Source organism: Notamacropus eugenii, chromosome 5 (assembly GCF_028372415.1).
Source record: "Notamacropus eugenii isolate mMacEug1 chromosome 5, mMacEug1.pri_v2, whole genome shotgun sequence".
NCBI lineage: Eukaryota > Metazoa > Chordata > Mammalia > Diprotodontia > Macropodidae > Notamacropus > Notamacropus eugenii.
In genome coordinates this window covers 282,590,209-282,608,900 of record NC_092876.1, presented here as the reverse complement: position 1 = coordinate 282,608,900, position 18,692 = coordinate 282,590,209, and the positions used below count along the sequence as shown (strand labels likewise).

The 18,692-nt window shown below is 34.8% G+C and overlaps 1 protein-coding gene across 3 annotated transcripts in view; it reads left to right on the top strand.

Moving 5' to 3' along the window:
* MBD5 (methyl-CpG binding domain protein 5) overlaps positions 1 to 18,692 on the top strand; it is a 438,611-nt gene that overhangs the window by 207,881 nt on the left and 212,038 nt on the right. For all 3 annotated transcript variants that reach the window (XM_072613160.1, XM_072613158.1, XM_072613159.1), the window contains exon 3: positions 7,773 to 7,866. The gene's annotated coding sequence lies outside the window, so the exon portion shown is untranslated. The remainder of the gene's footprint in view (positions 1 to 7,772; positions 7,867 to 18,692) is intronic.

The following is an 18,692-nucleotide window of genomic DNA, read 5'->3' as shown; positions in this document are numbered from 1 at the left end:
GGCCACCAAAATCCTTTGGCAGGCCATAATCAGCCTGTAGGCTGTATGTTGTGCAGACCTGTTTTATACTGTAAACTTAGAAGAAAAATAAATTTAAATTAAAGAAAAAAACCTACTCACTCAGAAATGTAGTAAAAGGTGTAGCCTGGACCCTGGCACAAAGACCTGTATGATGAATGAATGAATGAATGAATGAATGAATGAATGAATGAATGAATGAATGAATGAATGAAATGTGTGTGTGTGTGTGTTCGTACTTCGTTGCCAAAGAAGACTGTGCCATCAGAGAAATAATGACATGACTTGCACTTAACTTTGCTTTGAGTGAGGGCGGGCTGTGCAGGTCACTAGCCTCACTTCTCCTCCAGAGCCATCTGAATCTAGTGAGCGGATATTCATCAGGATGACTGGAGATGATGCAGGATGGGGCAGTTGGGGTTAAGTGACTTGCCCAATGTCACACAGCTAGTGAGTGTCAAGTGTCTAAGGTGAGATTTGAACTCAGGTCCTCCTGACTCCTGCATGGGTGCTCTATCCACTGCACCACCTAGCTGCCCCAATTGAATAAAAACAACCTACATAAAAATTATTGCAAAACTAACTCCATAGCAGCTGTCAGCAGAAACTTAAAGCAAAAATAAAAAAATGGATTTTCCACAAGGGCTGTAGAAGTGCTTACAATAAGTAAAGTATGAAATAAAACCTCTGGACAAAAGACTCAGGAGAACAAGTAACTCAGAAGAGAAAGTGGTCAGCCTTACCCAAGATATGAAATCTTTGACTACTATACTAGACCAAGCAGAAATTAGTAATTCCAAAAGACACTAAGCAATATTAGAACAAAATGCATTAAAAATGATAAAAGAAAATGTAAGATCTGATACCAAAAGCAGCTGACTTGACGTAGACCAAGGAGTCATTTAGGAAGTCATTGGCCTCCACCAGAAAACATGATTTTATTTTAAAGCTTAGACACATTTTCAAGAAACAAATAAAAATAAAAAAAACTTATACAGTATATTTGCACCAGTGGCTGTTAGTGTTCCCCACAAAAGGGAGAGCTATTGAAACATTATTAAATAGACCAAAGAGTTTCAGAAGGTACAGAAGAACAAGGCAGTTCTGAAAGTAATATGTAGAATGAATTATTTATTTTTAAAAGTAAGCAGTGTGAAATGGAGAGTCAAAATCTATAGAATTCCCCTGTTCTCCCATTCTTTGAATAACAGATCCTCTTTTGGTGTTTAAGTTCAAAATTTTTAAAAAGGAAAGCTATGAGTGCAGTTCGATGTTATTAAAATGTGCAAATAACATTAATAGTGTGAATATGATAACCCATAGTGATTAGAGAAGTTTTTCACTTTCTGATAGTAATTAGATTAGCACTTGTCTAATCATTTTCAGTCAAAATTAGGATGGAGTCATATAGTCTGTAGACAAAGAATAAAATTCATGCTTTTTTTCAGTAATAGAACAATGCACTTAACAATGTAGTTCTCATGTTTCAAAAAAAAATTAAATCTGATCCTTTTTTTATTCTGGTTACACCTCTGCATTGTTCTTTATGTAGTAGCTTATAATTGTTCTACGTATAATTAGTATTGTCAAAGACAATAATTCAAAACACCTTGATTACATCAGTCACTGCATTTGGAAAGAGGGTTTTTAAACAAAATTTTTTCCTACAATGAAAATATGAATGAATCATGGAATTTTTTCTGTATTTACTCATTTATAGCTAGAAAAGATATGTCAGAACCTTTCTTCAAAAGATCCCAAATTCTTTCCATGAACAAGAGCAATTTTTTTTTATTTTCCTGAAAGCTTTTTATCATTAGGATAGTAAGAGAATGTGAGGGGAAAGTGATTATTTACAATAAGTCCCTGAGCACAATTGAAAAAGAGGCCCCATTTCCAGCTATATTTGTTCCCTTCTAGGAATCTATGGGGAGAAGATCATGTGATGAATTTGTATCATGATGGAACTTTTCTTATAGTTGTACCTGGTGACCTCCTTATTAGAAAGATTAAAAAATAAATGTATGTATGTATGCATTATTTTGTACATGTCTATATAATTTGATTTCATCCTACTTTAGGAGGAATAGTTTTAGAATCACAAAAGCATTCAAGAAAAGTGATGACATATCATATAAATCCCTTGATTGGCACTCTATAAACCAAAACTATTTCTTCACTGACACTTTTTAAAACCTTGTCTTTGGTTGTTGTTCCAGAATGTGACATGGCAAAAACTGTTCTTGTGATGGTGTCCAAAATGTGTATACAATAAAGTTCTTTTCCTGTTAGAGTAGACCTTCTTAGCTCTAAATTACATTCTCCATTCTTTCCATCCCTCTATGGATTAAGAAGTTTGTTTAAAATTGAAAAAAATATCTTTGTAATTTTAGCCCTAGATTATAAGTTTTAATATTTTATGTTGCATTTTTTTCCTGAATGGATTGATTTTTTTTTATATATTTTTCTATTTCCCTTTCTTTTGTTTGACATTCCCATCTTTGGTAGATTTACATAAAATAGTGATTAGCTATTGACAAATTATTGCAAATTATTTCAATGTAATTTTAAATTATTTAACATCAAAACTTGGAGATCATCTTGAAATAGTATTTACTAAATATAGGTTAGTAAAGTGCTTAACGTTAGAAATTATCTATGCAATTTGTGTAATAGGAGTTAGTTTCTTACCATTCTTTTGGAGCAAGTTTATAAATTTGAATTTCTTCCTTAAATAAAACTGGTGTACTTTTTACTATTACCATCCCTGCCTCACAAAACTCCTTTCCCCTTTTACTTTAGAGTGTTAAAGATACATATGTTTTGCTACTGCATATACAACAGATGTGCAACTTAGCTCCACCAGGCATTAGCTATGTAGCACTGGAGAAATCATTTTATTTGTCTTGACTTCAGTTTCCTTATCTGTAAAAGAGGGCAGTCATACTAGCCAGTCTCCAAAGTCTCCTAAATATAAGGGACTATATTTCTCTGAACTTTTTTTTCTTTTTAGCCAGAAAATTTTCAAGAGAAACCTTTTAGTATGTAAAGAATATATTAGTTTTGATTGGAAAGTAAAGTTTTGCCTGCTTATAAGAATTTTTAAAACTAAAATGTTGACAGCCTACTTCATGTTATTTTTAGTACATTGTAAAAGTGTTTGTGTGATTGTGCCTTCAAAATTCAAGGAAATAATTCTAGCCTCTTTTTTCTTTTTTTTTTTTAAATTTGATTTAAATGAAATAAAAGTCAGGCCTGCAGCAGTTCATATGTTTGAGGACAGGTGCATTGTCCTTGCCAAGTAAAATATAAAAGATTTAAAATTTAAAGATAGCAAGGGGATGTTATATTAAATATATCTGAAGTTTCAGGTTAATATTTTTTTAACCGTGGAAATGCAGGTAACTGGAGTTTGTTTGGTTGAGTTTTGTTCTTTTACAGATTGTGTTGGTTGCCTTTTTTGAAGGCAGTGAAAATTATGCGAATATATTTTTCCTAAAATTAGCAGGACCTTGTGGTCCAAGTCTCAACTCAAACACTTAATATGTGATTTCAGTTTTCTGAGCTTTCATTTCCTCTTTTTGTAAAATGGTAATGACAATATATTTCCAAGGCATCTGTCAGGAAAGTTCCTTGTAATTCCTAAAGCATAAATGAATGTGTTGTTATTGTCATTTTTCTAGTTCAGCATATTACAAGCCTATTTTCCATAAATTTGTTTTCTTGCTAATTTTTGACATGTTTTTTAAGTCCTTTCCTAAGTCACTATGAATCAGGGGTAGAAAATTATCCCTTGAATCATAAATGAGGAGCAGTTTCATGAAGTCATATAGATCATATAGTTAGACGGTGTGCAAGCCTTACTAGATTGGAATACATGAAATAATTATTAAGTAAATATAGTAGGTGATTGATTCAATCACAATTTGATTATTTTTCTGATAGAATAATTAGTAATTATACTAGTACTTCTCCAATTTAGCCTTTGAGGGCAATTAAAATTTAAGCCAACTAATTCATAATATTAGCTAGTTTTGAAAGACAAATACTTTTAAAATCAAAAAGGTTAATAATGCCCTTTTGTAGCATATCAGAAACTGATAATTTCAAATTTTCATGTAGAATTCTTTTATCTGCAGAAAAACTAGGTATCAAACTTAAAGTGTGCTCTGTTTTGTGACTTGGTACAAACTATTTTCATGTGGTTTACTAGAAAGAATTTCCAGATCCATCATAGCCATCTAGGTAAATTCATACCTGAACAAATATCTCTTTCTATAATTTACTGACAAGTGGTTTGTCCATTGCATTAAGACCTCAAATGAAGAAGAATCCACTGCCTTCCAAGACAGACTTCCATTTTTTCATAATATGACATGAACTCAAGTCCCTTGCCATTCTGGTTGCCCTCCTGAATTCTATCCTTTTTGTCACTGACCTTCCTAAGATATGGCATTGAGAAGTGAACACAGTACTTCAAATGTTCTAATGCAGAATATAACAGAATTATTACCTTCATGGTCCTGAACATCATGTCTTTCTTAATACAGCCAAAATTCAGATTACTTTTCTTTGCTACTTTATTCCACTTCTAATTCATATTGAGTTTGCAATCCACTAAAATACTTAGAATTTTTTCAAAATGAACCCCTTTCAAACCATGCTTGACCCATCAACTTCTGAAGTTAATCTTTTTAGTCAGTCCAACTATAAGACTTACAATTTATTTCTATTAAGTTTATTCTTCCATTTGGTGTAGTGTTCTTAACAGGTCAATATATTTTAAAATCTTGACTTTGTCATCTAGTGTGTTCAATAGTTTGTGTTGTGAACAAGTTTAAGCAATATTTATATAATATATATTTCATCTTTATATTCTCTTTTTTATTTTGAACTCTATAATTATCAACAAACAAGAATTGTTCACTATACAAAGAACAGAAAGACAGCATTGTATATAGGAAACTGAATTGCTATTGTATACAGTTTTTTAACTGATGTATTTTAACACCATATTAACAAAACTGCCCTGTTCCATGCTACTACTCTATCCCCTTCTGAATTTCCTTCTGCTTTTTCCTTGTATTTTAAAATGTTTTATCCATACTTATTCTTTTTCTTTTTTTAGCATTGTTGCTACCTACCAATTCCCTCAGACTCTCTTCCCCTTAGAAGCCCTCCTTTATGACAAACAATGTCTGGTCAAGCAAAACAAGCTCACACACAGTGCATTTCTATTCCATTGCCTTGGCCAAGAGGTAGGAAACACTTCGTTGGTCTTGTAAAGGCATGATTGGTCTTTCCATTGACGGGGGTTCGTAAGTCTTTCTGGATGGTTTTCCTTGACCTTTCTATAGTCATTCCATGAATTGGTTTTTCTTCCTGTTTGTTTCTGCTCACCCCTCTCTGGATCATATCATGTAAGTCTTCCTGGGTTTCTCATATCTATCATTTTTCTTTTTTTTTCCTCAGCAGTATTTCATCATATTCATGTACCATAATGTGTTCACTTATTCCCTAACTGAAGAGCACTTACTCCTTTTATAGCAGAATGCCATAACAAAAAGTGTTACTATAAATATTTTTTTAGATGTGCATCCTTTCTCTTTGTCTTTGACTTCTTGTGGATGTATGCCTAATAATACTATCAGGGGAGCACAAAGTACGCACAATTTACTGGCTTTTGGAGTACAGTTCCAAATGCTTTCCACAGTGGTTAATTCTCATCTCAACTAATAGTACGTTAGTGTTCCTGCCCTCTTATCATCTCTCCAGCAATCGCCATTTGCCTTTTTTGTCATCTTTGCCAATCTCAGGTGTGAGGCTCAACTTCAGAATATTTTTAATTTAGTTTTACAGTTAATTTTAGTTCAGTAGATTTCTCTTATTATGTAGATTGTTGACCTAGAGCAGTGATGTGAAGCTAAAATAGAAATGGGGCCCTCAACCATCCCTAAGAATCTTTACTTGCATATTCACTTAGAAAACCACATATTAACATTATCTATGCCTGTTATATTTTTATTTTGTTCAGTAATTCCCAATTGCATTTTAATATGGTTTAGGTCACTGTACTGAGTGTTGCCAAAGCATGTTTGACACCTCTGATTTAGAGGATTTTTTTTTTTCCTGTGGTTGCTTATAGTTTTTGTTTCTTCTTTTGAGAGCTTGTTGTTCCTATCTTTGACCATTTAAATAGTGGAGAATGGTTCTTGGTCTTATGTATTTTCATCAATTCACTATATACCTTCTTTATCTGATCCTTATTAGAGAAATTTGCTGCAAAGATTTTTCTTGTTAACTTTTTCCCTTTAAATTCTAATTGCACTGATTTTGTACATGATAAAGCTTTATGACTTTATGTAATACATTATTAACCTCTCTATCCCTTGTAGACTGTCAAAAATTTTGCCTCTAGATAATATCTCCTCTTCAATTCTAACTTGTTTATGATATGACTTTTTATTTTTAGGTCATATATTGTTTTGCAGCTGAATACTCAAAGTGTTGATCCAAACCTAATTTCTGGCAAACTGCTTTCCCATTTTCCCAACATTTTTGTGCTTAACCCCAATAGTTGATATACTTGGTTTTATGTAACTGATCAGTTACTCCTCAATCTTGTGTACCTTATCTATTCACTGGCTATTTTTTCTATTTGTTTTTCACCAGAACCAAATAGTTTTAAAGATTACTGCTTTGTTGTAGGTGGAGATGTGTGCGTTGTAGGCCCCTTTCCTTAACACTTTGTCATTTCCCTTCTGTCACTTCCCATTCGTTTCTGCTTCTTCCTCCAAATGAATTTTGTTTTTTTCCTAGTTCTATTAAGTAACCTTTGGTACTTTGATATGGCATTGAATCTAAATTAATAGTCATTTTTATTATTTAAGCACAGCCCAACAATTAAAATTAAAGTCAGTTAAAATTAAAATCTTCCCACTTATTGTTTAAGTTTTTCATTGTTTCTCTGGAGTGTTTTCAAGTTGTATTTGTATTGCCTTTTCCTTTATCTTGGTCATTGGTAAAAATATTAATCAGTTAATAAGAAAGTACAGAATATCTGAGACACTCCATTAGAGACACTACTACTTTTCATGAGATCGCTGACTTTTTTTCTCTTGCCATTTAACCAGCTTCAGATCTGCTAACTGTCCTACCTACATCTCTCCATCATTTCCACAAGAACACTGTTAAGGATCTTAACTTCTTTTATAAAATATGGTATGCTATATCTACAGCATTCTCTTGATCTACTACATGATGAGTAGCCATTTCAGGAAAAAAGAAAAAGCCATTTGGTTTAAGTCTAAGTCTGGAAATGTGTGTATTGATCAGAGTCACAGGAGAGGTAAATAAGTGTTTCAGGGGAATATGTTCTAGATCTGAAATGGACCTTAGATATAGTTCCTTCACTTTATAGATGAAGACCATAAGGTCCAGAAAGGTTAAACGATTTGTTCAAGGTTAACATGGAAGGTGTTAAACAGGAGAACTGGGATTAAAATCTGGGTAATCTCATCCCAAATCTAATTCTCTTTCCATCATGCAAACTGATTCTTGGTGTGAAGTTGCATTCTTTTGTCTACATTTTTTGCACAGAATTTATCTTATGCTGGATAAGTTTAAAAAATACTACCTTATATTTTCCTCAAATTTGTTAAAGAAAAAGGATAATTAAAGGATTTATTTATATATTATATGGAAATATATATTTATTCCCAATTTAATTGTATACTTTTTTGTTTTTCCTTTAGGAGTTCACAAAGAATGTTACTTCCTGGGTGTATGAAACAGATGTGGAAAATTTTATTGTTTATCAACAAGAACTCTCAAATTTAACCAGTCAAGGTAGGTAATAACTTTAGTTTTGTAAATTGTTAACTAAAATTTTTAGACTTATCACAGTTTTATTTGGCATGGTTAATTTGAACATTCACCATGTTGTCCATACCTTTTATAGCTTTGCATTAATGAACACAGGTTCATTCTCTAACACCCTTTGACAGGAAGTAGGTTCCAAGTAAGTGACATATTAATATATAGAAATTATAAATAAGTGAAAATAAAAAATTAAAAGTAAATGAAATAACTTTTCTTAAAATTCTTATCTTGTCCTTTTTTCCCCTCCACTTTGTATTAATCATCCCAAACTCTTAGCTTCTTTCAGTACGAATGATTCAAATTTTAGCTTTAAGTCCAGCAAACAAGGTGTTCTAAGATCTCTGGGTTAATGTATTAGCCAAATATGGAGAGAATGGAATATTTCCCCCTTTTCCTAACTTTTTAAAGATAAAAATATTTTTGAATATAATCATTTTAACTTTTTGATTGATGGCATTATAGCTTGATATTTTTGCCTCGTTACATTCTTTGCTATTATTATCATCAAGAACGTTTAACTAAAAATTTAATGATATGGTTCTCATTCTTTTCTGCTCCTTATCCTCAACTAGCTATTTTGAGTTCTTACTTGACACTATTTTCAGAAGTGTTTCTAATTATAGTTTTCTTAATCTTTTTTGTCCTTGTGGCTTACAAGAACTTTCAGATAAATAACAGCTCAAATTCAATTATTGGATTTAGCATCTTCTCATAAATTTATTCCACATCCTAATTCATAGTGAGATAGGAAAAAGAAAAGTATTTCATCATCCCTTGGGGAAGTGACACCTACCCTGAGCACACAATTAGTTTATTCAGTTCTGTTCTTGATATCTCTTCAAGTCCATGCATCTGTTCTCTTTCTTTTGAATATGTTTATGCCAACAACATCAAGAAAAAGAGTATACTGTATAAATAAAAATTTATTTAATATCATGAAGTGGTGTGGCAATCTCTCTGTATTTTTACTTGACACATTTAAGCCAACAACAAATCAAAAAGCATGGAAGCAGGAAGACATTCTTTGCACTCAAAGCAATTCCTTCTCTCTTGAGAAAAAACAGCACATAAAAGAAAGCTAAAAAGTAGGAAAGAACGATGAGGGAAGGAGGAAAGGGACTACTCCTACGTGGGCATCATAGAAAAAGTCTGGAGAGTGCAGTCTGGAAAGCAGTGAATACTAGCCTGGGTGTCCTTCTTCAGATGGAGGTTCTAGGAGAAACCAACCAAAGGAAGAAGTTGGGGGGCATAAGAGAGGAGGAAGCTTCAAAATGCAAAGTTCAAAGACAGAGTAAACTTGTAGCATGAAGAAATTTCCATGATGTACATGGTAGAGGAAGTACAAGGACTTTATAGGCCAAGATAATAGATAATTACTGTATTTTATAAATTCACTTTAGTAAACTAGAAGTTTCTTATAAAAAACTGCCCTTGGAACCTTAAAACCAAAATATAAGAAATCAAACATTAAAAAACCATATCTTTAGGAAACGTGTCATTAAAATATATATACAGTGATTCTTTTTTTCTCTGAGAAAATAACCATCATTTCATTACATTCATATTATCATCATTTATTTAAAATGAATCTTTTCTTATAGTAGCAAGTATTGAATGTCAGAAGTAAATATATTCTTGAAAGAAAAAATCCAAAGCTAGTTGTTTGTTCATATCACAAGGTAGAATGTGTAGGTTTGACTACTTAAATACACTATCTCCTTCCCATTTTCACTTTTGCCATTGCAATCATACCTCTCCCTCCATCTTCTCTCTGTCTACTGATTATTCCTTCCCTAAAGCCTTCAAACTCACCCATGTCTCCTTCATTCTTAAAAAGCCTTCTAGACCTTACCATCCCCTCAGGCTATCATTCTATATTTCTCCTCCTCTTTTCAGCCAAATTTCTAGCAAAAGCTTTTTATTCTAGTTCCTTAATTCATTTCTTCTCACTCCTCAACCCTTTGCACTCTGGCTTCCGCCTTTATCATCACATGCAACTGCTCTCACCAAAGTTAACAGCAATCTCTTAATTCAAAATCTAAGGGACTTTTCTTAGTCCTCTCACACTTATTTTTTTCTTTCTCATTTCCTAATGCTGACTGCCTTCTTTTCCTGGATGCTCTCTTTTCTTGAGGGGATTTTCATGGTCTTACTTCCTTTTAGTTATCCTACCTTTCCTACCTCCTTTCCTGCCTCTTCATCCATATCATATCCACTTATTATGGCTGTATTCCAAGTCTCTGTTCTGGATCCTCTTCTTTTTCCATGTTTTTTCACTTAATGATTTCATCAGCTCTCATGGCTTTATTTACGTATCGTCTTTCTTCATTCAACTTCCAAATCTACGTATTCTTTCCTCAACCTTTTTCCTAAACTTAATTCTGGTATCACCTGTTTATTGGACAGTTCAGACTCATCATGTCAAAACCAGAACTTGTTAACTTTTCCATTGCTCTCAAATCTACCCCTCATCCAAAATTATCTATCTTTGTAAAAGGTACCACCATTCTTCCAGTCTCCCAGTAAACCACCCTCAATATCATCCTTGATTCCTCACTTTACTTTGCCCTACATATTTAGACAGTTGTCACATCGTGATATTTCTATCTCCATAACATCCCTCACATCCATACCTTCAATCACCTTAATTCAAGCTCTAATAACTTCTTGCCTAGACTGTTGGAATTGCATGCTAATCTGTCTCCATGCCTCAAGTCTTTTCACTCCAATTTGTCATCCACACAGCTCTCAAAAGTATAGATCTGACCATGTCACTCCCATACTCAGTAAACTCCAGAGGCTTTCTTTTGTCTTGAGAATACAATGTGACTCCTCTGTTTGACTTTGATATCTTAGCCCCATTCTGTCTTCCCAGACTCATATGTACTTCTCTTCCCCCACTTTATAGTCCATCTCAATTGACCTTTGCTCTGTTCCTTGCACATGACACATTCTGTCTCCCATCTCCCATCTTATATTGTCTCATACTTGTATTGCACACCTTTCTCATATTCTTTTCTTAGAATCCCTTTTTTCCTTCAAAATGCAATTCAGGCATCACTTTCTACATTTAGCATTTCCTCATTTCCCTTCCCCCAGTTGCTAGTGTGCTTCCTCCATAACTACCTTATATTTAAAGTTTCCTTGTTTTTACTTTTAATTTATTCCATTTAAATTCCATGTATGTAATACATATCTTCTATTGTATGTGTATTGTGTATATTTTATATGTGTGTGTGTGTGTGTGTATCTTTATTTGAACATTTTTCTCTCCCAGTAGAATATAAATTCTACAAGAATAGGAATTGTTGCTGTTGTTGTTTGGCCTTTTGTATCCCTAGTTTTATGATGGTTACCTATGCAGTGTTTTTGATTGACTTCTCATTTGATGTTTCTGCTCACACACCTCTCTGACGACGTCCTTTATGACACGTCTCCTGTGCGTGAATCAATTAAAAGAGTGTCAATGACGCGCCCCTTTAGCTGACTGCTAGCTAGTTCGTCAGAGACTGGCAGTCTATGATTTACCCCCTTACCTAACACTTGAAAACTGTTGTTGTTATTTTTAAATGTGCCTTTGTTTCCAGAAGAAGCCTCTAGTCAGTAGAAGTGTCCTAATTGCCCAAAGATTGTCTAGCCTACTTCCAGTTTAGTGCTAGCCCCTGTTCATTGGCCAGTGAGAGTATTACCTTCAACCTAGATGATGATAGACCACTTCTGTTGACTGTCCGTCCACCTCTAATCCTAGTCTAGGCAGACAGTCTTCTCCATTTGGCTCCTCCAAATGATTTTGAATGTTCATGAATCTCATTTAGGAGACTGAAGTTTTATAGAGTTTAATCCAATCAGAACGTCTCCTATAAATGTATGCTTTCAGAAATAACTATTCCATTTGAATGCGAAGCTACATAGCTTCCTTGATGGTGTCAAACTTTCAAAGAATCTTATATGATTTTGACATTTACATAGGAGACATCTTGTTTTAGGAGTACCTTTAAGATAACATTTTTCTCTACTGTATCAATTTTCTTTTAATACTTAAGAAGAGTGAGCACATTGCAAACATGCATTTCAGTCAGCATTGTGACTGAAAATGTCATCTGTGAAATGTTGTTTCTGCAAGCCTACCTGTTACGTTTTTGTACATATGAGAAAGTATGCATATGAGTTTGTAGTTTCTGATGTTTTGTCCTTCATCTTTTTTGTTTATAATAAGATTTTTTTCCCAGAGCCTGGTGTCCTTTCCACTTTCAGATACCTTAAAAAACATTTCTTGGTGCCCTGTAGCATAGAACTCTTTTGATTAGAATGTAATTGATTTCGTGCACCTACACTTCCTGTCTTTGTTTTCATTATTGCCATTTCCAAATTGGTAGCTTTCCCATAATTGATAGGAAAACAAAAGTTGTTATAGAAATATTTAAAGTGCTTTTCCATATTTTGTCTGTTTCCCCAACTTGTAGATTCATACTACTTCAACATACATATTGATAATTCCACAAATTTCTGAACTTCTCAATTCCTCAGCCTACTCAGTTCCCACATGGCCTTCTCCTCCATTCCACTTTAGCTACAAAAAGAAATGGTAATACCCTTGCTTTTGTCCGTGCCCTGAAAGTTTCTCTTTCATGTTCATCAATTCCTACATATCTTTATCTGATCATAATCCTTTATCATGCCATCTTTCTTTATATGTTAGAACTCCTGGCCCTGTTCACCTCACTGTGACCTTTCATCCCTTCATCCCTCAGTTCTTCCCAGACCATCACCCCTCTGCCAGTCCCTATCTTGATTCCTTAATAAATCAGTTCATCTCTACACTCTTTTCTGCATTCAAATCTCTTGTTTCTTTGCCCTGTTTGCAGTCATACAGTGCTAAGCTCCAACCCTATAATTCTCAACCTTCATCCTACTTTGCTTCTATATATGTGCTGCTGAGCAAAGCTAATGATCATAAAGCTATGTTAGTTATGGCCATTGCTGATTTATGGTTTGTTTTTTTCTGAAGTGTAGTAAGACGGTTCCCTTCCTCCCTAATCAATTAATTATCCCTCTCTCCCTGATAGCAGCTCCAAACCTTCCTTTCCTTTCTAAATTCTGTCATGGCTCCTTCATTTTTACAACTCTCTCAGCTGAGGACTCCTTTTTATATTTCACTGAAAAAAATGAATTAGTCATATTATAGCACTTAAGACATGTTATTCCCCGTCCCCCATCTATGTCCTTCTTCATTCTGGTGTCAAATAAACTGTTGGCCCTTTTCTAACCAAGGTCAGCCCCTCTATATGCACCCTTAATCCTAACCCCAAACTTCTCTGGCAGATTGCTCCTCACTATCATTCCCACTCTTCAGTTATCCATATTCCCTATTCACAAGCCCCTTTCTTGGTTCCTAAATTCTTATCTTTCCCCAGTTATTTTTTAAGAAATCACCTGCTAGCTCTCATTCTATACCTTTTTTCCATTCCTAGATTTAACCTCTTTAAGAAATTCATCTGTAGTAGGTGCCTTCACTTCCTCTCCTTTTACTCTCTTCTAAACCCTCTGCAGTCTGCTTTCTTTTTATTTTATTTTTATTTTTCCCCAGTTACATGTAAAAACAATTTTTAATATTCATTTTTAAAACTTTAGTTCCAAATTCTCTTCCTCCCTCCCTCCCACTCATCCTTATTGAGAAGGCAAGCACTGCAATATAGGCCATACATGTTTAGTCATGCAAAAACACATCCATAATAGTCATGTTGTGAAAGAAAACATAAAAAAAAAACCTAAAGAAAAATAAAGTAAAAAAGTATATTTCAATCTGTATTCCGACAGCATCAGTTCTTTCTCTGGGAATGGACAGCATTTTTCATCATAAGTCCTTCAGAGTTGTTTTAAATCATTGTATTGCTGAGAATAGCTAAGTCATTCATAGCTGATCATCGTACAATATTGCTGTGACTTTGTACACAGCACATTTCACTTTGCAACAGGTCACGCAAGTCTTTCCAGGTTTTTCTGAGAGCATCCTGCTCATCATTTCATATAGTGCAAAAGTATTCCATCACAATCATATACCACAGCTTGTCCAGCCATTCCCCAATTGATGGACATTCCCTCAGTTTCTAATTCTTTACTACCAGAAATGTGCTGCTATAAATATTTTTTGTACATATAGGTCCTTTTCCTTTTTGTTTTTATCTCTTTTGGATACATACTATAATACTATACATACATAATTCTCCAAGTGGTATAACTAAGTGAAAGGGATATGCATGGTTTTATTGCCCTTTGTTCAAGGTTCCAAAATACTCCACAGAATCTCCTCCAACATGTCATTTTCCTTTTCTGTCCTATTAGCCAGTCTGATAGGCTTGAGGCACTACTTCAGAATTATTTTAATTTGCATTTCTCCAATCAATAGTAAGTTAGAGCATTTTTTCATATGGCTATAGACAGCTTTGATTACTTCATCTGAAAACTGATCATATCTTTATCAATTGAAGGATGACTCTTATTTTTATGAATTTGACTCAGTTTTCTATATGTTTGAGAAATGAGGTCTTTATCAAGAAACTTAAAATTTTTTTTCACAGTTACTATTGCTAACTCTATTTCCCTCCATCTTATTCCCCCCATTTATTATAGTCTCTCCTTTACCCTGTCCCTCCTCAAAAGTGTTTTACTTTTAACTACTCCCTTTCTCCCCCAATATACCCTCTTTTCTATCATCCTATCCCTTTCTCTTATCCCCTTCCCCTCCTACTTTCCTGCAGAGTGATAGTTTTCTATACTCGACTGAATGTATGTTATTCATCTGTGAGCCAGTTCTGATGAGGGAAAGGTCGCTCACTCTCCTTTGTCTTCCTTCTCTTTCCCTCCATTGTAAAAACTTTTTCTTGCCTCTTTTATGTGAGATAATTTACCCCATTCTACTGTTCCCTTTCTCCTCCCAGTGCATTCATCTCTCTTCCCTTAATTTTGTAGATATCGTCCTTTCATATCCAACTCATATCTATGCCCTTTGTCTATATATACTCCTCCTAACTGCTCTATTAATGTGAAAGGACTTATGAGTTACAAGTATCATCTTCCCATGTAGGAATGTATACAGTTTAACCTTGTTAAATCCTATATGATTTCCCTTTGCTGTTTTCCTTTTTTGTGTTTCTCTTGAGTCTTATATTTGAAAGTCAAATTTTCTATTCAGCTCTCTTTTCATCCAGAATGCTTTGAAAGTACTCTATGTTATTGAATGTCCATTTTTTCCCCTGAAAGAATATACCCAGTTTTACTGGGTAGATGATTCTTGGTTGTAATCTTAGCTGCATTGCCCTCCAGAATATCATATTCCAAGCCCTCTAGTCCTTTAACGTAGAAACTGCTAACACTTGTGTTATCCTGGCTGTGGCTCCACAGTACTTGAATTGTTTCTTTCTGGCTGCTTGTGGTATTTTCTCCTTGATCTGAGAGATCTGGAATTTGGCTATAATATTCCTGGGAGTTTTCATTTAGGGATGTCTTTCAGAAAGTGATAGGTAGATTCTTTCCATTTCTATGTTACCCTCTGGTTCTTGAAAATTGGGACAGTTTTCCTTGATAATTTCTTGAAAGATGATGTCTAGGCTCTTTTTTTGATCATGGCTTTCAGATAGTCCAGTAATTTTTAAATTATCTCTCCTGGATCTGTTTTCCAGGTCAGCAGTTTTTCCAGTGAGATATTTCACAGTCTTCTATGTTTTCATTCGTGTGGTTTTGTTTTATTATTTCTTGATTTCTCATAAAATCATTAGCTTCCATTTGCTCCATTCCAATTTTTAAGGAATCATTTCCTTCAATGAACTTTCCATTTGGCCAGTTCTGCTTTTTAAAGCATTCTTCTCCTCATTGGCTTTTTGGACCTCTTTTACCATTTGGCCTAGTCTGTTTTTTAAGGTGTTATTTTCTTCAATTTTTTTTTTTTCCTTTACCAAGCTGTTGACTTTTTTTCATGATTTTCTTGCATCATTCTCATTTCTCTTCCCAATTTTTCTTCTACCTCTCTTACTTGAATTTCAAAATGCCTTTTTGAACTCTTCCTTGGCCTGAGACCAGTCAATATTTTTCTTAGAGGCTTTGGATGTAGGAGCTCTGAGTGTGTGTTTTGATCTTCTTTGTCACCATAGTAACTTTCTATAGCCAAAGGGTTTTTTCTCCTGTTGTTTGCTCATTTTCCCAGCCTACTAGTTGAATTTTAGCTCTTGTTGAAGTAGGGCTCTACTTTCAGACTGGAGGGAGTACCATCCTGAGCTTCAAGTGTTTTGTGCAGCTTTTTCAGATTCACTTCTAGGGACCTGTAAGTTTTCAGTTCTTCCAAGGTGGTATGATCTAATGAGAGGTGTTTCCTACTCTCCTGGCCTGTGGTCTGGTCTTTGAGTGACCACAAGCACTCTTTTCTGCCCTGGAAATATGAGGGAGGGTACCCCCTCCACTGTGGCCACAAGCTCTGCTAGTGCTCTGCCTCACCCTAGGACTGCCACTCGAGACTGTGACCCATATCCAAGTATGGGCAAAGCAACAGAATCCTGCCTTAGTGCTAGCAAAAGTACCCCTTTAATTTCCTTCTGATTACAGTCTCATGGCTGAGTGCTTTGGAAACAGCTGCTGCTACTGCTGCTACTGATTCAGGAACTCCCAAAGCCTGCTACTGTTTAGTTGTGGCCAGGCTGTGCTGGGGTGACCTGTGTTGGATTGATTCTGCCCAGACCCAGATGTGACAGACCTTTTCTGCTACCTTCTAAGTTGTCTTTGGTGACTGTGGGGTTAGGCATCTGGAAAACCCCACTGCTCCCAGTGATTCAGTATCCTGGAAGCCTGTTCTGGGTTTGCTGGATCCCAGTCTGTGCTGGCACAGCCTGAGCTGGACAGTGTTCCTCTTTCATACAGGTGCAACAGACTTTTCCGGCAAGCCTTCCAAGGTGTCTTGGGCAGAACGTTTGTTTCACTCTGTCTTTTTGTGAGTTCTGCTGCTGTAGAATTTGTTTGGAGTCATTTGTTAAAGGCTTTGTAGGGGCTTGGGGGAGAACTCAGGTGAGTCTCTGCTTTTATTCCGCCGCCTTGGCTTCACTTTCTGGGGCCTTTTGCAGTCCTCTCTTCAAAATTCCCAGTGATCTCCACTTGCATTGTGACCTTTTCTCACTTCTCTTCCTTCTTCAGAGCAGAATCAGCATTTGAGTCTATTCACCACCTTCTTCCATTGTATCTTCTCCATGCCTATGTTTCCCAGATCTAGATATCAAACCTTAGCTTGTCTTCTGAGCTCTAGTCCCACAGCACCAGCTACCTTTTAGACACACTGTACTGCAACAAGGTGGTTTCAAGTATTGTAAACTACACGCAGACCTGAAGTTGATTTAATTCCCCCCTTTTTTTCTTCTAAATAATGGGAGCAGAAGAAATACGTAACAGGATTTGATGAAGGGTGGAAGAAACTTAATAATCAGAATCACTAACGTACAAATATAAGAGATGAACTATTTTTCTAAAAAAAGGACAGATAGATTAGAAAGGTAAATCCAGTAATTTTTTTCATTTACAAGAAACATACTTAAAAACACATTGATTCATAAAATATTACAGTGAGATGTAGAGTGGACTTATTTTGCTTCATGTAAATCCAAAAGAACAGCATTTATCTCCGATATGGCAATAGTAAAAATAGTTAGTTTACACAAGCAGGGAAATATTATACGAAAATGGACAAGAGATAATGAAGCAATATCAATTTTGTATTTTAGAAAAGCCAGCTGAATTACAGAGAGTTGTTTCTCTTGTAGATGAGGTCAGGAATGACCTCAGCACTTAATGGGACATCCCTCTTCAACTCCATGTTGTGAGGGACCAGGGGTCATCCACTTTCTTACTAGGACCACCTCACTGCTAATTTCAATACTACGCAAACTCTATCATTCCTTCATGGTGAATTCTTCTTTTTCAGTTCAAAAATAGGTGATTTAGTGAGTTTGTTTAATCAAATTAGCTAATAGTTTAGCATTAGGAGAACTAAAATATACTTGATATATTAGTAACAAAATCATATGATTATATCAACAAACAAAAAACAAAATACAATGCCAATTTTCGTTAAAATAAAAAGAAAAAAAGAAGATGTAAGAGTAAATGGACCTTTTCTGAAACCGAGTACCAGCATAATGTGTAATGGGGATAACCTAGAGGCCTTTCTAGTAAGATCACAGGTAAAGCAAGTTGTCATAAAGTATCAGCATTTCTATATAGTGCTAGTAGGATCCAGCAGGAAGTTGTAGAAAGAGAAATTCCATTTAAAATAAGTAAAGAATTTAAAAGCTACTTGCAAGTCTTCTTATCACAATGCCCATGACCACGCTATATGAAACATAAAGGTCTCACCTCTAAGATGGTTCACTTTGAAGCTTTCTTTCTGAATGAGGACATAGATGGTAACAATAAAATATAAACAGCACATCTCTAATCTCCACACACGTGCACGTGAAATTGGTGTCTGTTATTACATCAAAACTGAGTAAAACAACTTGATCTTACCCAGAAGGTAAAATTCATTTGGAAGAAAAAAGGTCATGAATCTGAATGAACTTAATTTTTAGAAGTGGAAATGAAAAAGGACCTTGAAGTGCCAGATATTGCCATATTACAAAGCAATAATCACCAGAATAATTTGGTAGCAGTTAATAATAGAGATCAATCAGTGGAACAGATTAAATACATATCATACCAAAGCAACTAACTTAGTAGCTATTGTTCAATAAATCCAGGTACCTCAGCTACTAGGGTAA